Source organism: Macaca nemestrina, chromosome 4, assembly GCF_043159975.1.
Source record: "Macaca nemestrina isolate mMacNem1 chromosome 4, mMacNem.hap1, whole genome shotgun sequence".
Classification (NCBI taxonomy): domain Eukaryota; kingdom Metazoa; phylum Chordata; class Mammalia; order Primates; family Cercopithecidae; genus Macaca; species Macaca nemestrina.
Genome location: NC_092128.1, coordinates 137,602,083 through 137,625,931, shown reverse-complemented (window position 1 = coordinate 137,625,931; position 23,849 = coordinate 137,602,083).

The window sequence follows — 23,849 nt, the reverse complement described above, 5'->3', positions numbered from 1 at the left end:
TTGTGTAATTGGCAAAGAGATATTTGGAAGCCCATAGAGGGCTACGGTGAAAAAGGAAATATCCTCAGATGAAATCTGGAAAGAAGCTTTCTGAGAAACTGCTTAGTGTTCTGTGAATTCATCTCACAGAGTTACATCTGTATTTCGTGGATCTCTTTGCTAGCCTTATTTCTGTGGAATCTGAGAAAAGATATTTCGGATCCCTATGAAGACTATAGGGCCAAAGGAAATATCCTCCGATATCAAAGAGAAAGAAGCTTTCTGAGAAACTTCTTTGTGTTCTGTGAAATCATCTCACAGAGTTACAGCTTTCCCCTCAAGAAGCCTTTCGCTAAGACAGTTCTTGTGGAATTGGCAAAGTGATATTTGGAAGCCCATAGAGGGCTATGGTGAAAAAGGAAATATCCTCAGATGAAATCTGGAAAGAAGCTTTCTGAGAAACTGCTTAGTGTTCTGTGAATTCATCTCACAGAGTTACATCTGTATTTTGTGGATTTCTTTGCTAGCCTTATTTCTGTGGAATCTGAGAAAAGATATTTCGGATCCCTATGAAGACTATAGGGCCAAAGGAAATATCCTCCGATATCAAAGAGAAAGAAGCTTTCTGAGAAACTTCTTTGTGTTCTGTGAAATCATCTCACAGAGTTACAGCTTTCCCCTCAAGAAGCCTTTCGCTAAGACAGTTCTTGTGGAATTGGCAAAGTGATATTTGGAAGCCCATAGAGGGCTATGGTGAAAAAGGAAATATCCTCAGATGAAATCTGGAAAGAAGCTCTCTGAGAAACTGCTTAGTGTTCTGTGAATTCATCTCACAGAGTTACATCTGTATTTCGTGGATCTCTTTGCTAGCCTTATTTCTGTGGAATCTGAAAACAGATATTTCGGATCCCTTTAAAGACTATAGGGCCAAAGGAAATATCCTCCGATAACAAAGAGAAAGAAGCTTTCTGAGAAACTTCTTTCTGTTCTCTGAAATCATGTCACAGAGTTACAGCTTTCCCCTCAAGAAGCCTTTCGCTAAGACAGTTCTTGTGGAATTGGCAAAGTGATATTTGGAAGCCCATAGAGGGCTATGGTGAAAAAGGAAATATCCTCAGATGATATCTGGAAAGAAGCTTTCTGAGAAACTGCTTAGTGTTCTGTTAATTCATCTCACAGAGTTACATCTGTATTTCGTGGATCTCTTTGCTAGCCTTATTTCTGTGTAATCTGAGAACAGATATTTCGGATCCCTTTGAAGACTATAGGGCCAAAGGAAATATCCTGCGATAACAAAGAGAAAGAAGGTTTCTGAGAAACTTCTTTGTGTTCTGTGACATCATCTCACAGAGTTACCGCTTTCCCCTCAAGAAGCCTTTCGCTAGGACAGTTCTTGTGTAATTGGCAAAGAGATATTTGGAAGCCCATGGAGGGCTATGGTGACAAAGGAAATATCCTCAGACGAAATCTGGAAAGAAGCTTTCTGAGAAACTGCTTAGTATTCTGTGAATTCATCTCACAGAGTTACATCTGTATTTCGTGGATCTCTTTGCTAGCCTTATTTCTGTGGAATCTGAGAACAGATATTTCGGATCCCTTTGAAGACTATAGGGCCAAAGGAAATATCCTCCGATAACAAAGAGAAAGAAGCTTTCTGAGAAACTTCTTTGTGTTCTGTGAAATCATGTCACAGAGTTACAACTTGCCCCTCAAGAACCCTTTAACTGAGACAGTCCTTGTGTAATTGGCAAAGAGATATTTGGAAGCCCATAGAGGGCTACGGTGAAAAAGGAAATATCCTCAGATGAAATCTGGAAAGAAGCTTTCTGAGAAACTGCTTAGTGTTCTGTGAATTCATCTCACAGAGTTACATCTGTATTTCGTGGATCTCTTTGCTAGCCTTATTTCTGTGGAATCTGAGAAAAGATATTTCGGATCCCTATGAAGACTATAGGGCCAAAGGAAATATCCTCCGATATCAAAGAGAAAGAAGCTTTCTGAGAAACTTCTTTGTGTTCTGTGAAATCATCTCACAGAGTTACAGCTTTCCCCTCAAGAAGCCTTTCGATAAGACAGTTCTTGTGGAATTGGCAAAGTGATATTTGGAAGCCCATAGAGGGCTATGGTGAAAAAGGAAATATCCTCAGATGAAATCTGGAAAGAAGCTTTCTGAGAAACTGCTTAGTGTTCTGTGAATTCATCTCACAGAGTTACATCTGTATTTCGTGGATCTCTTTGCTAGCCTTATTTCTGTGGAATCTGAGAAAAGATATTTCGGATCCCTATGAAGACTATAGGGCCAAAGGAAATATCCTCCGATATCAAAGAGAAAGAAGCTTTCTGAGAAACTTCTTTGTGTTCTGTGAAATCATCTCACAGAGTTACAGCTTTCCCCTCAAGAAGCCTTTCGCTAAGAGAGTTCTTGTGGAATTGGCAAAGTGATATTTGGAAGCCCATAGAGGGCTATGGTGAAAAAGGAAATATCCTCAGATGAAATCTGGAATGAAGCTTTCTGAGAAACTGCTTAGTGTTCTGTCAATTCATCTCACAGAGTTACATCTGTATTTCGTGCATCTCTTTGCTAGCCTTATTTCTGTGGAATCTGAGAACAGATATTTCGGATCCCTTTGAAGACTATAGGGCCAAAGGAAATATCCTGCGATAACAAAGAGAAAGAAGGTTTCTGAGAAACTTCTTTGTGTTCTGTGACATCATCTCACAGAGTTACCGCTTTCCCCTCAAGAAGCCTTTCGCTAGGACAGTTCTTGTGTAATTGGCAAAGAGATATTTGGAAGCCCATGGAGGGCTATGGTGACAAAGGAAATATCCTCAGACGAAATCTGGAAAGAAGCTTTCTGAGAAACTGCTTAGTATTCTGTGAATTCATCTCACAGAGTTACATCTGTATTTCGTGGATCTCTTTGCTAGCCTTATTTCTGTGGAATCTGAGAACAGATATTTCGGATCCCTTTGAAGACTATAGGGCCAAAGGAAATATCCTCCGATAACAAAGAGAAAGAAGCTTTCTGAGAAACTTCTTTGTGTTCTGTGAAATCATGTCACAGAGTTACAACTTGCCCCTCAAGAACCCTTTAACTGAGACAGTCCTTGTGTAATTGGCAAAGAGATATTTGGAAGCCCATAGAGGGCTACGGTGAAAAAGGAAATATCCTCAGATGAAATCTGGAAAGAAACTTTCTGAGAAACTGCTTAGTGTTCTGTGAATTCATCTCACAGAGTTACATCTGTATTTCGTGGATCTCTTTGCTAGCCTTATTTCTGTGGAATCTGAGAAAAGATATTTCGGATCCCTATGAAGACTATAGGGCCAAAGGAAATATCCTCCGATATCAAAGAGAAAGAAGCTTTCTGAGAAACTTCTTTGAGTTCTGTGAAATCATCTCACAGAGTTACAGCTTTCCCCTCAAGAAGCCTTTCGCTAAGACAGTTCTTGTGGAATTGGCAAAGTGATATTTGGAAGCCCATAGAGGGCTATGGTGAAAAAGGAAATATCCTCAGATGAAATCTGGAAAGAAGCTTTCTGAGAAACTGCTTAGTGTTCTGTTAATTCATCTCACAGAGTTACATCTGTATTTCGTGGATCTCTTTGCTAGCCTTATTTCTGTGGAATCTGAGAACAGATATTTCGGATCCCTTTGAAGACTATAGGGCCAAAGGAAATATCCTGCGATAACAAAGAGAAAGAAGCTTTCTGAGAAACTTCTTTGTGTTCTGTGAAATTATCTCACAGAATTACAGCTTTCCCCTCAAGAAGCCTTTCACTAAGACAGTTCTTGTGGAATTGGCAAAGTGATATTTGGAAGCCCATAGAGGGCTATGGTGAAAAAGGAAATATCCTCAGATGAAATCTGGAAAGAAGCTTTCTGAGAAACTGCTTAGTGTTCTGTGAATTCATCTCACAGAGTTACATCTGTATTTCGTGGATCTCTTTGCTAGCCTTATTTCTGTGGAATCTGAGAACAGATATTTCGGATCCCTTTGAAGACTATAGGGCCAAAGGAAATATCCTGCGATAACAAAGAGAAAGAAGCTTTCTGAGAAACTTCTTTGTGTTCTGTGAAATCATCTCACAGAGTTACAGCTTTCCCCTCAAGAAGCCTTTGGCTAAGGCAGTTCTTGTGGATTTGGCAAAGTGATATTTCGAAGCCCATAGAGGGCTATGGTGAAAAAGGAAATATCCTCAGATGAAATCTGGAAAGAAGCTTTCTGAGAAACTGCTTAGTGTTCTGTGAATTCATCTCACAGAGTTACATCTGTATTTCGTGGATCTCTTGGCTAGCCTTATTTCTGTGTAATCTGAGAACAGATATTTCGGATCCCTTTGAAGACTATAGGGCCAAAGGAAATATCCTGCGATAACAAAGAGAAAGAAGCTTTCTGAGAAACTTCTTTGTGTTCTGTGAAATCATCTCACAGAGTTACCGCTTTCCCCTCAAGAAGCCTTTCGCTAGGACAGTTCTTGTGTAATTGGCAAAGAGATATTTGGAAGCCCATGGAGGGCTATGGTGACAAAGGAAATATCCTCAGATGAAATCTGGAAAGAAGCTTTCTGAGAAACTGCTTAGTATTCTGTGAATTCATCTCACAGAGTTACATCTGTATTTCGTGGATCTCTTTGCTAGCCTTATTTCTGTGGAATCTGAGAACAGATATTTCGGATCCCTTTGAAGACTATAGGGCCAAAGGAAATATCCTCCGATAACAAAGAGAAAGAAGCTTTCTGAGAAACTTCTTTGTGTTCTGTGAAATCATCTCACAGAGTTACAGCTTTCCCCTCAAGAACGCTTTAACTGAGACAGTTCTTGTGTATTTGGCAAAGAGATATTTGGAAGCCCATAGAGGGCTATGGTGAAAAAGGAAATATCCTCAGATGAAATCTGGAAAGAAGCTTTCTGAGAAACTGCTTAGTGTTCTGTGAATTCATCTCACAGAGTTACATCTGTATTTCGTGGATCTCTTTGCTAGCCTTATTTCTGTGGAAGCTGAAAACAGATATTTCGGATCCCTTTGAAGACTATAGGGCCAAAGGAAATATCCTGCGATAACAAAGAGGAAGAAGCTTTCTGAGAAACTTCTTTCTGTTCTCTGAAATCATGTCACAGAGTTACAGCTTTCCCCTCAAGAAGCCTTTCGCTAAGACAGTTCTTGTGGAATTGGCAAAGTGATATTTGGAAGCCCATAGAGGGCTATGGTTAAAAAGGAAATATCCTCAGATGATATCTGGAAAGAAGCTTTCTGAGAAACTGCTTAGTGTTCTGTTAATTCATCTCACAGAGTTACATCTGTATTTCGTGGATCTCTTTGCTAGCCTTATTTCTGTGTAATCTGAGAACAGATATTTCGGATCCCTTTGAAGACTATAGGGCCAAAGGAAATATCCTGCGATAACAAAGAGAAAGAAGCTTTCTGAGAAACTTCTTTGTGTTCTGTGAAATCATCTCACAGAGTTACCGCTTTCCCCTCAAGAAGCCTTTCGCAAGACAGTTCTTGTGTAATTGGCAAAGAGATATTTGGAAGCCCATGGAGGGCTATGGTGAAAAAGGAAATATCCTCAGATGAAATCTGGAAAGAAGCTTTCTGAGAAACTGCTTAGTGTTCTGTGAATTCATCTCACAGAGTTACATCTGTATTTCGTGGATCTCTTTGCTAGCCTTATTTCTGTGGAATCTGAGAACAGATATTTCGGATCCCTTTGAAGACTATAGGGCCAAAGGAAATATCCTGCGATAACAAAGAGAAAGAAGCTTTCTGAGAAACTTCTTTGTGTTCTGTGAAATCATCTCACAGAGTTACAGCTTTCCCCTCAAGAAGCCTTTCGCTAAGACAGTTCTTGTGGAATTGGCAAAGTGATATTTGGAAGCCCATAGAGGGCTATGGTGAAAAAGGAAATATCCTCAGATGAAATCTGGAAAGAAGCTTTCTGAGAAACTGCTTAGTGTTCTGTGAATTCATCTCACAGAGTTACATCTGTATTTCGTGGATCTCTTTGCTAGCCTTATTTCTGTGGAATCTGAGAACAGATATTTCGGATCCCTTTGAAGACTATAGGGCCAAAGGAAATATCCTCCGATAACAAAGAGAAAGAAGCTTTCTGAGAAACTTCTTTGTGTTCTGTGAAATCATCTCACAGAGTTACAGCTTCCCCTCAAGAACCCTTTAACTGAGACAGTTCTTGTGTAATTGGCAAAGAGATATTTGGAAGCCCATAGAGGGCTATGGTGAAAAAGGAAATATCCTCAGATGAAATCTGGAAAGAAGCTTTCTGAGAAACTGCTTAGTGTTCTGTGAATTCATCTCACAGAGTTACATATGTATTTCGTGGATCTCGTTGCTAGCCTTATTTCTGTGGAATCTGAGAAAAGATATTTCGGATCCCTATGAAGACTATAGGGCCAAAGGACATATCCTCCGATAACAAAGAGAAAGAAGCTTTCTGAGAAACTTCTTTGTGTTCTGTGAAATCATCTCACAGAGTTACAGCTTTCCCCTCAAGAAGCCTTTCGCTAAGACAGTTCTTGTGGAATTGGCAAAGTGATATTTGGAAGCCCATAGAGGGCTATGGTGAAAAAGGAAATATCCTCAGATGAAATCTGGAAAGAAGCTCTCTGAGAAACTGCTTAGTGTTCTGTGAATTCATCTCACAGAGTTACATCTGTATTTCGTGGATCTCTTTGCAAGCCTTATTTCTGTGGAATCTGAAAACAGATATTTCGGATCCCTTTAAAGACTATAGGGCCAAAGGAAATATCCTCCGATAACAAAGAGAAAGAAGCTTTCTGAGAAACTTCTTTCTGTTCTCTGAAATCATGTCACAGAGTTACAGCTTTCCCCTCAAGAAGCCTTTCGCTAAGACAGTTCTTGTGGAATTGGCAAAGTGATATTTGGAAGCCCATAGAGGGCTATGGTGAAAAAGGAAATATCCTCAGATGATATCTGGAAAGAAGCTTTCTGAGAAACTGCTTAGTGTTCTGTTAATTCATCTCACAGAGTTACATCTGTATTTCGTGGATCGCTTTGCTAGCCTTATTTCTGTGTAATCTGAGAACAGATATTTCGGATCCCTTTGAAGACTATAGGGCCAAAGGAAATATCCTGCGATAACAAAGAGAAAGAAGCTTTCTGAGAAACTTCTTTGTGTTCTGTGAAATCATCTCACAGAGTTACCGCTTTCCCCTCAAGAAGCCTTTCGCTAAGACAGTTCTTGTGTAATTGGCAAAGAGATATTTGGAAGCCCATGGAGGGCTATGGTGACAAAGGAAATATCCTCAGATGAAATCTGGAAAGAAGCTTTCTGAGAAACTGCTTAGTGTTCTGTGAATTCATCTCACAGAGTTACATCTGTATTTCGTGGATCTCTTTGCTAGCCTTATTTCTGTGGAATCTGAGAACAGATATTTCGGATCCCTTTGAAGACTATAGGGCCAAAGGAAATATCCTCCGATAACAAAGAGAAAGAAGCTTTCTGAGAAACTTCTTTGTGTTCTGTGAAATCATCTCACAGAGTTAGAGCTTTCCCCTCAAGAACCCTTTAACTGAGACAGTTCTTGTGTATTTGGCAAAGAGATATTTGGAAGCCCATAGAGGGCTATGGTGAAAAAGGAAATATCCTCAGATGAAATCTGGAAAGAAGCTTTCTGAGAAACTGCTTAGTGTTCTGTGAATTCATCTCACAGAGTTACATCTGTATTTCGTGGATCTCTTTGCTAGCCTTATTTCTGTGGAAGCTGAAAACAGATATTTCGGATCCCTTTGAAGACTATAGGGCCAAAGGAAATATCCTGCGATAACAAAGAGGAAGAAGCTTTCTGAGAAACTTCTTTCTGTTCTCTGAAATCATGTCACAGAGTTACAGCTTTCCCCTCAAGAAGCCTTTCGCTAAGACAGTTCTTGTGGAATTGGCAAAGTGATATTTGTAAGCCCATAGAGGGCTATGGTGAAAAAGTAAATATCCTCAGATGATATCTGGAAAGAAGCTTTCTGAGAAACTGCTTAGTGTTCTGTGAATTCATCTCACAGAGTTACATCTGTATTTCGTGGATCTCTTTGCTAGCCTTATTTCTGTGGAATCTGAGAACAGATATTTCGGATCCCTTTGAAGACTATAGGGCCAAAGGAAATATCCTCCGATAACAAAGAGAAAGAAGCTTTCTGAGAAACTTCTTTGTGTTCTGTGAAATCATCTCACAGAGTTACAGCTTTCCCCTCAAGAAGCCTTTCGCTAAGACAGTTCTTGTGGAATTGGCAAAGTGATATTTGGAAGCCCATAGAGGGCTATGGTGAAAAAGGAAATATCCTCAGATGAAATCTGGAAAGAAGCTTTCTGAGAAACTGCTTAGTGTTCTGTGAATTCATCTCACAGAGTTACATCTGTATTTCGTGGATCTCTTTGCTAGCCTTATTTCTGTGGAATCTGAGAACAGATATTTCGGATCCCTTTGAAGACTATAGGGCCAAAGGAAATATCCTGCGATAACAAAGAGAAAGAAGCTTTCTGAGAAACTTCTTTGTGTTCTGTGAAATCATCTCACAGAGTTACAGCTTTCCCCTCAAGAAGCCTTTCGCTAAGACAGTTCTTGTGGAATTGGCAAAGTGATATTTGGAAGCCCATAGAGGGCTATGGTGAAAAAGCAAATGTCCTCAGATGAAATCTGGAAAGAAGCTTTCTGAGAAACTGCTTAGTGTTCTGTGAATTCATCTCACAGAGTTACATCTGTATTTCGTGGATCTCTTTGCTAGCCTTATTTCTGTGGAAGCTGAAAACAGATATTTCGGATCCCTTTGAAGACTATAGGGCCAAAGGAAATATCCTGCGATAACAAAGAGGAAGAAGCTTTCTGATAAACTTCTTTCTGTTCTCTGAAATCATGTCACAGAGTTACAGCTTTCCCCTCAAGAAGCCTTTCGCTAAGACAGTTCTTGTGGAATTGGCAAATTGATATTTGGAAGCCCATAGAGGGCTATGGTGAAAAAGGAAATGTCCTCAGATGAAATCTGGAAAGAAGCTTTCTGAGAAACTGCTTAGTGTTCTGTGAATTCATCTCACAGAGTTACATCTGTATTTCGTGGATCTCTTTGCTAGCCTTATTTCTGTGGAATCTGAGAACAGATATTTCGGATCCCTTTGAAGACTATAGGGCCAAAGGAAATATCCTCCGATAACAAAGAGAAAGAAGCTTTCTGAGAAACTTCTTTGTGTTCTGTGAAATCATCTCACAGAGTTACAGCTTTCCCCTCAAGAAGGCTTTCGCTAAGACAGTTCTTGTGGAATTGGCAAAGTGATATTTGGAAGCCCATAGAGGGCTATGGTGAAAAAGGAAATATCCTCAGATGAAATCTGGAAAGAAGCTTTCTGAGAAACTGCTTAGTGTTCTGTGAATTCATCTCACAGAGTTACATCTGTATTTCGTGGATCTCTTTGCTAGCCTTATTTCTGTGGAAGCTGAAAACAGATATTTCGGATCCCTTTGAAGACTATAGGGCCAAAGGAAATATCCTGCGATAACAAAGAGGAAGAAGCTTTCTGAGAAACTTCTTTCTGTTCTCTGAAATCATGTCACAGAGTTACAGCTTTCCCCTCAAGAAGCCTTTCGCTAAGACAGTTCTTGTGGAATTGGCAAAGTGATATTTGTAAGCCCATAGAGGGCTATGGTGAAAAAGGAAATATCCTCAGATGATATCTGGAAAGAAGCTTTCTGAGAAACTGCTTAGTGTTCTGTTAATTCATCTCACAGAGTTACATCTGTATTTCGTGGATCTCTTTGCTAGCCTTATTTCTGTGTAATCTGAGAACAGATATTTCGGATCCCTTTGAAGACTATAGGGCCAAAGGAAATATCCTCCGATAACAAAGAGAAAGAAGCTTTGTGAGAAACTTCTTTGTGTTCTGTGAAATCATCTCACAGAGTTACCGCTTTCCCCTCAAGAAGCCTTTCGCTAGGACAGTTCTTGTGTAATTGGCAAAGAGATATTTGGAAGCCCATAGAGGTCTATGGTGACAAAGGAAATATCCTCAGATGAAATCTGGAAAGAAGCTTTCTGAGAAACTGCTTAGTGTTCTGTGAATTCATCTCACAGAGTTACATCTGTATTTCGTGGATCTCTTTGCTAGCCTTATTTCTGTGGAATCTGAGAACAGATATTTCGGATCCCTTTGAAGACTATAGGGCCAAAGGAAATATCCTGCGATAACAAAGAGAAAGAAGCTTTCTGAGAAACTTCTTTGTGTTCTGTGAAATCATCTCACAGAATTACAGCTTTCCCCTCAAGAAGCCTTTCGCTAAGACAGTTCTTGTGGAATTGGCAAAGTGATATTTGGAAGCCCATAGAGGGCTATGGTGAAAAAGGAAATATCCTCAGATGAAATCTGGAAAGAAGCTTTCTGAGAAACTGCTTAGTGTTCTGTGAATTCATCTCACAGAGTTACATCTGTATTTCGTGGATCTCTTTGCTAGCCTTATTTCTGTGGAATCTGAGAAAAGATATTTCGGATCCCTATGAAGAATATAGGGCCAAAGGAAATATCCTCCGATATCAAAGAGAAAGAAGCTTTCTGAGAAACTTCTTTGTGTTCTGTGAAATCATCTCACAGAGTTACAGCTTTCCCCTCAAGAAGCCTTTCGCTAAGACAGTTCTTGTGGAATTGGCAAAGTGATATTTGGAAGCCCATAGAGGGCTATGGTGAAAAAGGAAATATCCTCAGATGAAATCTGGAAAGAAGCTTTCTGAGAAACTGCTTAGTGTTCTGTGAATTCATCTCACAGAGTTACATCTGTATTTCGTGGATCTCTTTGCTAGCCTTATTTCTGTGGAATCTGAGAACAGATATTTCGGATCCCTTTGAAGACTATAGGGCCAAAGGAAATATCCTGCGATAACAAAGAGAAAGAAGCTTTCTGAGAAACTTCTTTGTGTTCTGTGAAATCATCTCACAGAGTTACAGCTTTCCTCTCAAGAAGCCTTTCGCTAAGACAGTTCTTGTGGAATTGGCAAAGTGATATTTGGAAGCCCATAGAGGGCTATGGTGAAAAAGGAAATATCCTCAGATGAAATCTGTAAAGAAGCTTTCTGAGAAACTGCTTAGTGTTCTGTGAATTCATCTCACAGAGTTACATCTGTATTTCGTGGATCTCTTTGCTAGCCTTATTTCTGTGGAATCTGAGAACAGATATTTCGGATCCCTTTGAAGACTATAGGGCCAAAGGAAATATCCTCCGATAACAAAGAGAAAGAAGCTTTCTGAGAAACTTCTTTGTGTTCTGTGAAATCATCTCACAGAGTTACAGCTTCCCCACAAGAACCCTTTAACTGAGACAGTTCTTGTGTAATTGGCAAAGAGATATTTGGAAGCCCATAGAGGGCTATGGTGAAAAAGGAAATATCCTCAGAGGAAATCTGGAAAGAAGCTTTCTGAGAAACTGCTTAGTGTTCTGTGAATTCATCTCACAGAGTTACATATGTATTTCGTGGATCTCGTTGCTAGCCTTATTTCTGTGGAATCTGAGAAAAGATATTTCGGATCCCTATGAAGACTATAGGGCCAAAGGACATATCCTCCGATAACAAAGAGAAAGAAGCTTTCTGAGAAACTTCTTTGTGTTCTGTGAAATCATCTCACAGAGTTACAGCTTTCCCCTCAAGAAGCCTTTCGCTAAGACAGTTCTTGTGGAATTGGCAAAGTGATATTTGGAAGCCCATAGAGGGCTATGGTGAAAAAGGAAATATCCTCAGATGAAATCTGGAAAAAAGCTCTCTGAGAAACTGCTTAGTGTCTGTGAATTCATCTCACAGAGTTACATCTGTATTTCGTGGATCTCTTTGCTAGCCTTATTTCTGTGGAATCTGAAAACAGATATTTCGGATCCCTTTAAAGACTATAGGGCCAAAGGAAATATCCTCCGATAACAAAGAGAAAGAAGCTTTCTGAGAAACATCTTTCTGTTCTCTGAAATCATGTCACAGAGTTACAGCTTTCCCCTCAAGAAGCCTTTCGCTAAGACAGTTCTTGTGGAATTGGCAAAGTGATATTTGGAAGCCCATAGAGGGCTATGGTGAAAAAGGAAATATCCTCAGATGATATCTGGAAAGAAGCTTTCTGAGAAACTGCTTAGTGTTCTGTTAATTCATCTCACAGAGTTACTTCTGTATTTCGTGGATCTCTTTGCTAGCCTTATTTCTGTGTAATCTGAGAACAGATATTTCGGATCCCTTTGAAGACTATAGGGCCAAAGGAAATATCCTGCGATAACAAAGAGAAAGAAGCTTTCTGAGAAACTTCTTTGTGTTCTGTGAAATCATCTCACAGAGTTACCGCTTTCCCCTCAAGAAGCCTTTCGCTAGGACAGTTCTTGTGTAATTGGCAAAGAGATATTTGGAAGCCCATGGAGGGCTATGGTGACAAAGGAAATATCCTCAGATGAAATCTGGAAAGAAGCTTTCTGAGAAACTGCTTAGTGTTCTGTGAATTCATCTCACAGAGTTACATCTGTATTTCGTGGATCTCTTTGCTAGCCTTATTTCTGTGGAATCTGAGAACAGATATTTCGGATCCCTTTGAAGACTATAGGGCCAAAGGAAATATCCTCCGATAACAAAGAGAAAGAAGCTTTCTGAGAAACTTCTTTGTGTTCTGTGAAATCATCTCACAGAGTTACAGCTTTCCCCTCAAGAACCCTTTAACTGAGACAGTTCTTGTGTATTTGGCAAAGAGATATTTGGAAGCCCATAGAGGGCTATGGTGAAAAAGGAAATATCCTCAGATGAAATCTGGAATGAAGCTTTCTGAGAAACTGCTTAGTGTTCTGTGAATTCATCTCACAGACTTACATCTGTATTTCGTGGATCTCTTTGCTAGCCTTATTTCTGTGGAATCTGAGAACAGATATTTCGGATCCCTTTGAAGACTATAGGGCCAAAGGAAATATCCTGCGATAACAAAGAGAAAGAAGCTTTCTGAGAAACTTCTTTGTGTTCTGTGAAATCATGTCACAGAGTTACAGCTTTCCCCTCAAGAAGACTTTCGCTAAGACAGTTCTTGTGGAATTGGCAAAGTGATATTTGGAAGCCCATAGACGGCTATGGTGAAAAAGGAAATGTCCTCAGATGAAATCTGGAAAGAAGCTTTCTGAGAAACTGCTTAGTGTTCTGTGAATTCATCTCACAGCGTTACATCTGTATTTCGTGGATCTCTTTGCTAGCCTTATTTCTGTGGAATCTGAGAACAGATATTTCGGATCCCTTTGAAGACTATAGGGCCAAAGGAAATATCCTGCGATAACAAAGAGAAAGAAGCTTTCTGAGAAACTTCTTTGTGTTCTGTGAAATCATCTCACAGAGTTACAGCTTTCCCCTCAAGAAGCCTTTCGCTAAGACAGTTCTTGTGGAATTGGCAAAGTGATATTTGGAAGCCCATAGAGGGCTATGGTGAAAAAGGAAATATCCTCAGATGAAATCTGGAAAGAAGCTTTCTGAGAAACTGCTTAGTGTTCTGTGAATTCATCTCACAGAGTTACATCTGTATTTCGTGGATCTCTTTGCTAGCCTTATTTCTGTGGAATCTGAGAACAGATATTTCGGATCCCTTTGAAGACTATAGGGCCAAAGGAAATATCCTCCGATAACAAAGAGAAAGAAGCTTTCTGAGAAACTTCTTTGTGTTCTGTGAAATCATCTCACAGAGTTACAGCTTCCCCACAAGAACCCTTTAACTGAGACAGTTCTTGTGTAATTGGCAAAGAGATATTTGGAAGCCCATAGAGGGCTATGGTGAAAAAGGAAATATCCTCAGAGGAAATCTGGAAAGAAGCTTTCTGAGAAACTGCTTAGTGTTCTGTGAATTCATCTCACAGAGTTACATATGTATTTCGTGGATCTCGTTGCTAGCCTTATTTCTGTGGAATCTGAGAAAAGATATTTCGGATCCCTATGAAGACTATAGGGCCAAAGGACATATCCTCCGATAACAAAGAGAAAGAAGCTTTCTGAGAAACTTCTTTGTGTTCTGTGAAATCATCTCCCAGAGTTACAGCTTTCCCCTCAAGAAGCCTTTCGCTAAGACAGTTCTTGTGGAATTGGCAAAGTGATATTTGGAAGCCCATAGAGGGCTATGGTGAAAAAGGAAATATCCTCAGATGAAATCTGGAAAAAAGCTCTCTGAGAAACTGCTTAGTGTCTGTGAATTCATCTCACAGAGTTACATCTGTATTTCGTGGATCTCTTTGCTAGCCTTATTTCTGTGGAATCTGAAAACAGATATTTCGGATCCCTTTAAAGACTATAGGGCCAAAGGAAATATCCTCCGATAACAAAGAGAAAGAAGCTTTCTGAGAAACATCTTTCTGTTCTCTGAAATCATGTCACAGAGTTACAGCTTTCCCCTCAAGAAGCCTTTCGCTAAGACAGTTCTTGTGGAATTGGCAAAGTGATATTTGGAAGCCCATAGAGGGCTATGGTGAAAAAGGAAATATCCTCAGATGATATCTGGAAAGAAGCTTTCTGAGAAACTGCTTAGTGTTCTGTTAATTCATCTCACAGAGTTACATCTGTATTTCGTGGATCTCTTTGCTAGCCTTATTTCTGTGTAATCTGAGAACAGATATTTCGGATCCCTTTGAAGACTATAGGGCCAAAGGAAATATCCTGCGATAACAAAGAGAAAGAAGCTTTCTGAGAAACTTCTTTGTGTTCTGTGAAATCATCTCACAGAGTTACCGCTTTCCCCTCAAGAAGCCTTTCGCTAGGACAGTTCTTGTGTAATTGGCAAAGAGATATTTGGAAGCCCATGGAGGGCTATGGTGACAAAGGAAATATCCTCAGATGAAATCTGGAAAGAAGCTTTCTGAGAAACTGCTTAGTGTTCTGTGAATTCATCTCACAGAGTTACATCTGTATTTCGTGGATCTCTTTGCTAGCCTTATTTCTGTGGAATCTGAGAACAGATATTTCGGATCCCTTTGAAGACTATAGGGCCAAAGGAAATATCCTCCGATAACAAAGAGAAAGAAGCTTTCTGAGAAACTTCTTTGTGTTCTGTGAAATCATCTCACAGAGTTACAGCTTTCCCCTCAAGAACCCTTTAACTGAGACAGTTCTTGTGTATTTGGCAAAGAGATATTTGGAAGCCCATAGAGGGCTATGGTGAAAAAGGAAATATCCTCAGATGAAATCTGGAATGAAGCTTTCTGAGAAACTGCTTAGTGTTCTGTGAATTCATCTCACAGAGTTACATCTGTATTTCGTGGATCTCTTTGCTAGCCTTATTTCTGTGGAATCTGAGAACAGATATTTCGGATCCCTTTGAAGACTATAGGGCCAAAGGAAATATCCTGCGATAACAAAGAGAAAGAAGCTTTCTGAGAAACTTCTTTGTGTTCTGTGAAATCATGTCACAGAGTTACAGCTTTCCCCTCAAGAAGACTTTCGCTAAGACAGTTCTTGTGGAATTGGCAAAGTGATATTTGGAAGCCCATAGACGGCTATGGTGAAAAAGGAAATGTCCTCAGATGAAATCTGGAAAGAAGCTTTCTGAGAAACTGCTTAGTGTTCTGTGAATTCATCTCACAGCGTTACATCTGTATTTCGTGGATCTCTTTGCTAGCCTTATTTCTGTGGAATCTGAGAACAGATATTTCGGATCCCTTTGAAGACTATAGGGCCAAAGGAAATATCCTGCGATAACAAAGAGAAAGAAGCTTTCTGAGAAACTTCTTTGTGTTCTGTGAAATCATCTCACAGAGTTACAGCTTTCCCCTCAAGAAGCCTTTCGCTAAGACAGTTCTTGTGGAATTGGCAAAGTGATATTTGGAAGCCCATAGAGGGCTATGGTGAAAAAGGAAATATCCTCAGATGAAATCTGGAAAGAAGCTTTCTGAGAAACTGCTTAGTGTTCTGTGAATTCATCTCACAGAGTTACATCTGTATTTCGTGGATCTCTTTGCTAGCCTTATTTCTGTGGAATCTGAGAACAGATATTTCGGATCCCTTTGAAGACTATAGGGCCAAAGGAAATATCCTGCGATAACAAAGAGAAAGAAGCTTTCTGAGAAACTTCTTTGTGTTCTGTGAAATCATCTCACAGAGTTACAGCTTTCCCCTCAAGAAGCCTTTCGCTAAGACAGTTCTTGTGGAATTGGCAAAGTGATATTTGGAAGCCCATAGAGGGCTATGGTGAAAAAGGAAATGTCCTCAGATGAAATCTGGAAAGAAGCTTTCTGAGAAACTGCTTAGTGTTCTGTGAATTCATCTCACAGAGTTACATCTGTATTTCGTGGATCTCTTTGCTAGCCTTATTTCTGTGGAATCTGAGAACAGATATTTCGGATCCCTCTGAAGACTATAGTGCCAAAGGAAATATCCTCCGATAACAAAGAGAAAGAAGCTTTCTGAGAAACTTCTTTGTGTTCTGTGAAATCATCTCACAGAGTTACAGCTTCCCCTCAAGAAGCCTTTAACTGAGACAGTTCTTGTGTAATTGGCAAAGAGATATTTGGAAGCCCATAGAGGGCTATGGTGAAAAAGGAAATATCCTCAGATGAAATCTGGAAAGAAGCATTCTGAGAAACTGCTTAGTGTTCTGTGAATTCATCTCACAGAGTTACATATGTATTTCGTGGATCTCTTTGCTAGCCTTATTTCTGTGGAATCTGAGAAAAGATATTTCGGATCCCTATGAAGACTATAGGGCCAAAGGAAATATCCTCCGATAACAAGGAGAAAGAAGCTTTCTGAGAAACGTCTTTGTGTTCTGTGAAATCATCTCACAGAGTTACAGCTTTCCCCTCAAGAAGCCTTTCGCTAAGACAGTTCTTGTGGTATTGGCAAAGAGATATTTGGAAGCCCATAGAGGGCTATGGTGAAAAAGGAAATATCCTCAGATGAAATCTGGAAAGAAGCTTTCTGAGAAACTACTTTGTGTTCTGTGAATTCATCTCACAGAGTTACATCTGTATTTCGTGGATCTCTTTGCTAGCCTTATTTCTGTGGAATCTGAGAACAGATACTTCGGATCCCTTTGAAGACTATAGGACCAAAGGAAATATCCTGCGATAACAAAGAGAAAGAAGCTTTCTGAGAAACTTCTTTCTGTTCTGTGAAATCATCTCACAGAGTTACAGCTTTCCCCTCAAGAAGCCTTTCGCTAAGACAGTTCTTGTGGAATTGGCAAAGTGATATTTGGAAGCCCATAGAGGGCTATGGTGAAAAAGGGAATGTCCTCAGATGAAATCTGGAAAGAAGCTTTCTGAGAAACTGCTTAGTGTTCTGTGAATTCATCTCACAGCGTTACATCTGTATTTCGTGGATCTCTTTGCTAGCCTTATTTCTGTGGAATGTGAGAACAGATATTTCGGATCCCTTTCAAGGCTATAGGGCCAAAGGAAATATCCTCCGATAACAAAGAGAAAGAAGCTTTCTGAGAAACTTCTTTGTGTTCTGTGAAATCATCTCACAGAGTTACAGCTTTCCCCTCAAGAACCCGTTAACTGAGACAGTTCTTGTGTAATTGGCAAAGAGATATTTGGAAGCCCATAGAGGGCTATGGTGAAAAAGGAAATATCCTCAGATGAAATCTGGAAAGAAGCATTCTGAGAAACTGCTTAGTGTTCTGTGAATTCATCTCACAGAGTTACATATGTATTTCGTGGATCTCTTTGCTAGCCTTATTTCTGTGGAATCTGAGAAAAGATATTTCGGATCCCTATGAAGACTATAGGGCCAAAGGAAATATCCTCCGATAACAAGGAGAAAGAAGCTTTCTGAGAAACGTCTTTGTGTTCTGTGAAATCATCTCACAGAGTTACAGCTTTCCCCTCAAGAAGCCTTTCGCTAAGACAGTTCTTGTGGTATTGGCAAAGAGATATTTGGAAGCCCATAGAGGGCTATGGTGAAAAAGGAAATATCCTCAGATGAAATCTGGAAAGAAGCTTTCTGAGAAACTACTTTGTGTTCTGTGAATTCATCTCACAGAGTTACATCTGTATTTCGTGGATCTCTTTGCTAGCCTTATTTCTGTGGAATCTGAGAACAGATACTTCGGATCCCTTTGAAGACTATAGGACCAAAGGAAATATCCTGCGATAACAAAGAGAAAGAAGCTTTCTGAGAAACTTCTTTCTGTTCTGTGAAATCATCTCACAGAGTTACAGCTTTCCCCTCAAGAAGCCTTTCGCTAAGACAGTTCTTGTGGAATTGGCAAAGTGATATTTGGAAGCCCATAGAGGGCTATGGTGAAAAAGGAAATGTCCTCAGATGAAATCTGGAAAGAAGCTTTCTGAGAAACTGCTTAGTGTTCTGTGAATTCATCTCACAGAGTTACATCTGTATTTCGTGGATCTCTTTGCTAGCCTTATTTCTGTGGAATCTGAGAACAGATATTTCGGATCCCTTTGAAGACTATAGGGCCAAAGGAAATATCCTCCGATAACAAAGAGAAAGAAGCTTTCTGAGAAACTTCTTTGTGTTCTGTGAAATCATCTCACAGAGTTACAGCTTTCCCCTCAAGAAGCCTTTCGCTAAGACAGTTCTTGAGGAATTGGCAAAGTGATATTGGGAAGCCCATAGAGGGCTATGGTGAAAAAGGAAATATCCTCAGATGAAATCTGGAAAGAAGCTTTCTGAGAAACTGCTTAGTATTCTGTGAATTCATCTCACAGAGTTACATCTGTATATCGTGGATCTCTTTGCTAGCCTTATTTCTGTGGAATCTGAGAACAGATATTTCGGATCCCTTTGAAGACTATAGGGCCAAAGGAAATATCCTCCGATAACAAAGAGAAAGAAGCTTTCTGAGAAACTTCTTTGTGTTCTGTGAAATCATCTCACAGAGTTACAGCTTTCCCCTCAAGAACCCTTTAACTGAGACAGTTCTTGTGTAATTGGCAAAGAGATATTTGGAAGCCCATAGAGGGCTATGGTGAAAAAGGAAATATCCTCAGAAAAATCTGGAAAGAAGCTTTCTGAGAAACTGCTTAGTGTTCTGTGAATTCATCTCACAGAGTTACATCTGTATTTCGTGGATCTCTTTGCTAGCCTTATTTCTGTAGAATCTGAGAAAAGATATTTCGGATCCCTATGAAGACTATAGGGCCAAAGGAAATATCCTCCGATAACAAAGAGAAAGAAGCTTTCTGAGAAACTTCTTTGTGTTCTGTGAAATCATCTCACAGAGTTACAGCTTTCGCCTCAAGAAGCCTTTCGCTAAGACAGTTCTTGTGGAATTGGCAAAGTGATATTTGGAAGCCCATAGAGGGCTATGGTGAAAAAGGAAATATCCTCAGATGAAATCTGGAAAGAAGCTTTCTGAGAAACTGCTTAGTGTTCTGTGAATTCATCTCACAGAGTTACATCTGTATTTCGTGGATCTCTTTGCTAGCCTTATTTCTGTGGAATCTGAGAACAGATATTTCGGATCCCTTTGAAGACTATAGGGCCAAAGGAAATATCCTGCGATAACAAAGAGAAAGAAGCTTTCTGAGAAACTTCTTTCTGTTCTGTGAAATCATATCACAGAGTTACAGCTTTCCCCTCAAGAAGCCTTTCGCTAAGACAGTTCTTGTGGAATTGGCAAAGTGATATTTGGAAGCCCATAGAGGGCTATGTTGAAAAAGGAAATATCCTCAGATGAAATCTGGAAAGAAGCTTTCTGAGAAACTGCTTAGTGTTCTGTGAATTCATCTCACAGAGTTACATCTGTATTTCGTGGATCTCTTTGCTAGCCTTATTTCTGTGGAATCTGAGAACAGATATTTCGGATCCCTTTGAAGACTATAGGGCCAAAGGAAATATCCTGCGATAACAAAGAGAAAGAAGCTTTCTGAGAAACTTCTTTGTGTTCTGTGAAATCATCTCACAGAATTACAGCTTTCCCCTCAAGAAGCCTTTCGCTAAGACAGTTCTTGTGGAATTGGCAAAGTGATATTTGGAAGCCCATAGAGGGCTATGGTGAAAAAGGAAATATCCTCAGATGAAATCTGGAAAGAAGCTTTCTGAGAAACTGCTTAGTGTTCTGTGAATTCATCTCACAGAGTTACATCTGTATTTCGTGGATCTCTTTGCTAGCCTTATTTCTGTGGAATCTGAGAACAGATACTTCGGATCCCTTTGAAGACTATAGGGCCAAAGGAAATATCCTGCGATAACAAAGAGAAAGAAGCTTTCTGAGAAACTTCTTTCTGTTCTGTGAAATCATCTCACAGAGTTACAGCTTTCCCCTCAAGAAGCCTTTCGCTAAGACAGTTCTTGTGGAATTGGCAAAGTGATATTTGGAAGCCCATAGAGGGCTATGGTGAAAAAGGAAATGTCCTCAGATGAAATCTGGAAAGAAGCTTTCTGAGAAACTGCTTAGTGTTCTGTGAATTCATCTCACAGAGTTACATCTGTATTTCGTGGATCTCTTTGCTAGCCTTATTTCTGTGGAATCTGAGAACAGATATTTCGGATCCCTTTGAAGACTATAGGGCCAAAGGAAATATCCTCCGATAACAAAGAGAAAGAAGCTTTCTGAGAAACTTCTTTGTGTTCTGTGAAATCATCTCACAGAGTTACAGCTTTCCCCTCAAGAAGCCTTTCGCTAAGACAGTTCTTGAGGAATTGGCAAAGTGATATTGGGAAGCCCATAGAGGGCTATGGTGAAAAAGGAAATATCCTCAGATGAAATCTGGAAAGAAGCTTTCTGAGAAACTGCTTAGTATTCTGTGAATTCATCTCACAGAGTTACATCTGTATATCGTGGATCTCTTTGCTAGCCTTATTTCTGTGGAATCTGAGAACAGATATTTCGGATCCCTTTGAAGACTATAGGGCCAAAGGAAATATCCTCCGATAACAAAGAGAAAGAAGCTTTCTGAGAAACTTCTTTGTGTTCTGTGAAATCATCTCACAGAGTTACAGCTTTCCCCTCAAGAACCCTTTAACTGAGACAGTTCTTGTGTAATTGGCAAAGAGATATTTGGAAGCCCATAGAGGGCTATGGTGAAAAAGGAAATATCCTCAGAAAAATCTGGAAAGAAGCTTTCTGAGAAACTGCTTAGTGTTCTGTGAATTCATCTCACAGAGTTACATCTGTATTTCGTGGATCTCTTTGCTAGCCTTATTTCTGTAGAATCTGAGAAAAGATATTTCGGATCCCTATGAAGACTATAGGGCCAAAGGAAATATCCTCCGATAACAAAGAGAAAGAAGCTTTCTGAGAAACTTCTTTGTGTTCTGTGAAATCATCTCACAGAGTTACAGCTTTCGCCTCAAGAAGCCTTTCGCTAAGACAGTTCTTGTGGAATTGGCAAAGTGATATTTGGAAGCCCATAGAGGGCTATGGTGAAAAAGGAAATATCCTCAGATGAAATCTGGAAAGAAGCTTTCTGAGAAACTGCTTAGTGTTCTGTGAATTCATCTCACAGAGTTACATCTGTATTTCGTGGATCTCTTTGCTAGCCTTATTTCTGTGGAATCTGAGAACAGATATTTCGGATCCCTTTGAAGACTATAGGGCCAAAGGAAATATCCTGCGATAACAAAGAGAAAGAAGCTTTCTGAGAAACTTCTTTCTGTTCTGTGAAATCATATCACAGAGTTACAGCTTTCCCCTCAAGAAGCCTTTCGCTAAGACAGTTCTTGTGGAATTGGCAAAGTGATATTTGGAAGCCCATAGAGGGCTATGTTGAAAAAGGAAATATCCTCAGATGAAATCTGGAAAGAAGCTTTCTGAGAAACTGCTTAGTGTTCTGTGAATTCATCTCACAGAGTTACATCTGTATTTCGTGGATCTCTTTGCTAGCCTTATTTCTGTGGAATCTGAGAACAGATATTTCGGATCCCTTTGAAGACTATAGGGCCAAAGGAAATATCCTGCGATAACAAAGAGAAAGAAGCTTTCTGAGAAACTTCTTTGTGTTCTGTGAAATCATCTCACAGAATTACAGCTTTCCCCTCAAGAAGCCTTTCGCTAAGACAGTTCTTGTGGAATTGGCAAAGTGATATTTGGAAGCCCATAGAGGGCTATGGTGAAAAAGGAAATATCCTCAGATGAAATCTGGAAAGAAGCTTTCTGAGAAACTGCTTAGTGTTCTGTGAATTCATCTCACAGAGTTACATCTGTATTTCGTGGATCTCTTTGCTAGCCTTATTTCTGTGGAATCTGAGAACAGATACTTCGGATCCCTTTGAAGACTATAGGGCCAAAGGAAATATCCTGCGATAACAAAGAGAAAGAAGCTTTCTGAGAAACTTCTTTCTGTTCTGTGAAATCATCTCACAGAGTTACAGCTTTCCCCTCAAGAAGCCTTTCGCTAAGACAGTTCTTGTGGAATTGGCAAAGTGATATTTGGAAGCCCATAGAGGGCTATGGTGAAAAAGGAAATGTCCTCAGATGAAATCTGGAAAGAAGCTTTCTGAGAAACTGCTTAGTGTTCTGTGAATTCATCTCACAGAGTTACATCTGTATTTCGTGGATCTCTTTGCTAGCCTTATTTCTGTGGAATCTGAGAACAGATATTTCGGATCCCTTTGAAGACTATAGGGCCAAAGGAAATATCCTCCGATAACAAAGAGAAAGAAGCTTTCTGAGAAACTTCTTTGTGTTCTGTGAAATCATCTCACAGAGTTACAGCTTTCCCCTCAAGAAGCCTTTCGCTAAGACAGTTCTTGTGGAATTGGCAAAGTGATATTTGGAAGCCCATAGAGGGCTATGGTGAAAAAGGAAATATCCTCAGATGAAATCTGGAAAGAAGCTCTCTGAGAAACTGCTTAGTGTTCTGTGAATTCATCTCACAGAGTTACATCTGTATTTCGTGGATCTCTTTGCTAGCCTTATTTCTGTGGAATCTGAAAACAGATATTTCGGATCCCTTTAAAGACTATAGGGCCAAAGGAAATATCCTCCGATAACAAAGAGAAAGAAGCTATCTGAGAAACTTCTTTCTGTTCTCTGAAATCATGTCACAGAGTTACAGCTTTCCCCTCAAGAAGCCCTTCGCTAAGACAGTTCTTGTGGAAATGGCAAAGTGATATTTGGAAGCCCATAGAGGGCTATGGTGAAAAAGGAAATATCCTCAGATGATATCTGGAAAGAAGCTTTCTGAGAAACTGCTTAGTGTTCTGTTAATTCATCTCACAGAGTTACATCTGTATTTCGTGGATCTCTTTGCTAGCCTTATTTCTGTGTAATCTGAGAACAGATATTTCGGATCCCTTTGAAGACTATAGGGCCAAAGGAAATATCCTGCGATAACAAAGAGAAAGAAGCTTTCTGAGAAACTTCTTTGTGTTCTGTGAAATCATCTCACAGAGTTACCGCTTTCCCCTCAAGAAGCCTTTCGCTAGGACAGTTCTTGTGTAATTGGCAAAGAGATATTTGGAAGCCCATGGAGGGCTATGGTGACAAAGGAAATATCCTCAGATGAAATCTGGAAAGAAGCTTTCTGAGAAACTGTTTAGTGTTCTGTGAATTCATCTCACAGAGTTACATCTGTATTTCGTGGATCTCTTTGCTAGACTTAATTCTGTGGAATCTGAGAACAGATATTTCGGATCCCTTTGAAGACTATAGGGCCAAAGGAAATATCCTGCGATAACAAAGAGAAAGAAGCTTTCGGAGAAACTTCTTTGTGTTCTCTGAAATCATCTCACAGAATTACAGCTTTCCCCTCAAGAAGCCTTTCGCTAAGACAGTTCTTGTGGAATTGGCAAAGTGATATTTGGAAGCCCATAGAGGGCTATGGTGAAAAAGGAAATATCCTCAGATGAAATCTGGAAAGAAGCTTTCTGAGAAACTGCTTAGTGTTCTGTGAATTCATCTCACAGAGTTACATCTGTATTTCGTGGATCTCTTTGCTAGCCTTATTTCTGTGTAATCTGAGAACAGA